The sequence below is a fragment of the Cupressus sempervirens genome, chromosome 10, assembly GCF_028749045.1.
Source record: "Cupressus sempervirens isolate cs-2001-9-10 chromosome 10, ASM2874904v1, whole genome shotgun sequence".
Taxonomy (NCBI): domain Eukaryota; kingdom Viridiplantae; phylum Streptophyta; class Pinopsida; order Cupressales; family Cupressaceae; genus Cupressus; species Cupressus sempervirens.
In genome coordinates, this window is record NC_143127.1 from 987,418,509 (window position 1) to 987,422,090 (window position 3,582).

Below are 3,582 nucleotides of genomic sequence, written 5' to 3' on the forward strand. Positions count from 1 at the left end.
TAAGGCTATAGGTCTACCCTCTTGACTAAGTACACCTCCTATTGCTATGTTTCTTGCATCACATTATTTTTGAAAGAATTTACTAAAATCAAGAAATGTGAGGATTGGTTCTTGAGCTACTTTCTTCTTAAGAAGTTCAAAGGCTTCATTATCTTTTTTTGTCCAAAAAAATTTACATTTATGTCTTCCTATTATAGTATTTAGAATTGGCACACAAATCAAGCAAAAATTCCTAATAAACTTTATGTAGAAGTGGCTAAACCATGAAAGCTTCTAATTGATGCAATAGTCTTAGGAATTGGCCAAGAAAGAATTGCACTTACCTTATCTTGATCCATCTCGAGTGTTCCTTTTGATATTACAAATCCAAGGTATGTCATTTCTTCCTACATGAAACTACATTTCTCCAAATTAATCATCAACTTTTCTTCTTGTAGGCTCCTTAACACCAAGTCTAGATGTTTCAAATGCTCCTCCTTTTTATTTTTGAAAACTAAAATATCATCTAAATATACTATCACAAACTTTCTTACAAAATCTTTTAGAACTTCATTCATGAGTCTTATAAATGTACTAGGAGTGTTAGACAATCCAAATGGCATTACCTTCCACTCATATAATCTCTCATTTGTTTTGAAGGTTATTTTCCATTCATCTCCTGGCCTAATTCTTATTTGATGGTATCCACTTTTTAAATCAATTTTTGAAAAGTATCTTGCTTTACCCAAACAATCAAGTAAATCTTCTATCCTAGGCATTGTAAATCTGTACCTTATGGTGATTTTGTTCAGTGCTCTTGAATGTGTGCAAAGCCTCCATGTTCTCTCTTTCTTAGGTGCTAGGACTACAAGTACTGCACATAGACTTAGACTATTTCCAATCAAACCAACTTCAAGTAATTCTTGAAATTTCCTTGCCATATCTTGATTCTGTTGTGGTGTTAGCTTGTATGTGGCCTTGTTGGGTGATGTCAAACCTAGTATGAGATCAATGCAATGACTAATTTATCACATAGGTGGGAGACTTCTTGGTGTTCTATCAGATATGATTTCATTTTACTTGTCCAAATTTGGTTTAACTTCTTCCACTGCTTTTTGTGTCCTCTTTTCTACCACTTCCACCTTCAAGTTTGAATTTTCCATTTCTGATTTTTCTTACTCAATCAGATTTGAATAGCATCCTCCTATAATTTATTTTGAGTGAGGGAATCAATGCAAAGAGTGGACACTTCTTTCCTTTAACTTCCTTTAAAAATTCTTTCTTACCCATTACCATGATCTTAGCTTCTATAAATTTTTCTTCTTCGTGGCTTGATTCTGTTAGGGGTATTAATTCAATGTCCTTTCCATTCTTTATAATAGTGTATGTGTTCTTTAATCCACGATGATGTGCCTTAAGATAGTATTGCCACTACCAAGAATTAAGTGGTATGCATCCATATTGAAAATGTCAAACACCAATCTGTCCTCTATGAAATTCAACCCAAGCCTATTCTTCCACTATTTTTTTTTGTCCTTTATTCAGCCAAGACATTTTATAAGGATATAGATGAGGTATTCTTGGTAATTTTTACTTCTCCACCATTTCAAGAGCTATGAAATTTTCTGTGGAACCAGAGTCTACCAATACCTTGTAAACATTTCCTCCAAACTTACAAGTAGTTCTAAAAATAGATTTCCTCTATGGTGGTTTTGATTGTATAGGAATCTTCAAAAGTGTTCTTCTCATCATAAGGGCTTCTCCTCTCTCTAGATAACCATAAGTTTCTAAATCATTTTGTGAATCAGCCTATTGTGAAAGGTGTATTCTCCTTTCTCCATGAGTACTAGAGGCTACCTTTGCTGGACATTTGTGTTCCATGTGACCTTCTTGGTTACAATTATAACATCTTATTGTTCCTTTCATTTTTCCTAGTGATCTTCCTCCAAAACTTCCTCTAAAATTATCAAATCTAGTTATTTCATTATGTGTCTTTGGTTGTTGCTGAAAATTTGGGCTTCATCCTCTAAATTTGTCTCTTCCTCTGAATGGTTGTCTTCCTCTACTCCAATTTTTATTCTCTTGTGTTCTCTTAATCTTCTCTTCCACTTTCAAAGCTATTTGGTAACATTTAGCTACTGTGTTGAGAATCAATAGCTGCAACTCATCTTGTATGTTTATTCTTTGACCATTTAGGTATCTTTCTACCTTAACACTCTCATTTTTTGCAAATTTTGATCTTAGACTCAATTTTTGGAATTCCTTTGTATAAGTGCATATATCCATGTCTCTTTTTTTGAGATTCTACCTCTTCTGGTGTAACGGTACTTCATAGTCTTTGGGAAGATAAGTCTCTTTCACTATAAACACCATCTTCTTCCATGAACACATTTTATTCTTGTCTTCCTTTACTCTTTCTTCTTGTAGAAAATTCCACCATGTAAGGGCTGCTCCCTTCATCCTAGACTTAGCCAACTTGACTTTCTATGATATTGAAATCTTCTCACATTCAAAGTAATTCTCTAAAGCTCCAATTCATTCCAAAACTGGTCCAATATCCATCTTTCCTATAAATATAGGTAACTTAGTGGATTTTCCTCCCAAAGACTTCAAAGATTTAATGAAGGACCTCTCAGTTTCAGATATCTCATCCTGTTCATCATTTAGGACTTCTTCCTCCTCTTCTTCTTTCATTTCTTTCTTCTCAACCACATTTTTTGTGTGTTCCAACTCATTTTCTAATTCTACTAACATCCCCTTCACTTCTCTATTCTCTTTCTCATAGATCTCTTACTATTCCTCAACCTTTTTAGTTAATTATGCATTGGTCACCATCTTTCTTGACCCTACTAAGAACTCTTGATCAGGTATATACAACATTTAACTTCACACTATCTAAGGACTCTTTGCTTTGATACCAAAAATGATGTAGAGCCTTACCTTGGAAAATTTAGGAGGAAATAAATCACTCAACTAAGTCTACATCAAGGTTTTTGTGCACCTTCAAGATCGATAATTCTACTTAACTTAGATTGACATCTATCTTACTCTCTTGATACCATCTAATGTGCAGATATGCGACAAGGACCCATTCAACTTCCTGTAGCAACATTGACCTTCCTATATAGACTTAAATTGACTAGATTTTTCTTTATTGAAATTGAAATACACAGACAACATTAATCAACTTTGAATAGACAACAGGGAACCAAATTGAATACAAATTGCATATCAACCAATATTAATCCATGTTCTAATCTATACCACCTTTCTGCATGTGGGGGTGTAAAGCTCAATAACAGATTGACCAACAACCATGAAATCCATAGTCATGAATAAAATCTGTGAATCACTTAAATGGACTAACTTTTACCAATATCACATACCAACTATGTGACTCCAATACGTTGATGAATATGTGAATATATTCACCATGAATGAAATTTCTTTCGCACAACCATAGAGTGACCAATTGAAATATATATATATATATATAGAGTACATAACTCCTCCACAATCCCAAAAAATAGATCACAGAGAGTCTAAAAGACTCCCATATGCTGTTGTGACCCTCAAAACAACAAGTACTTACATTCACGATTC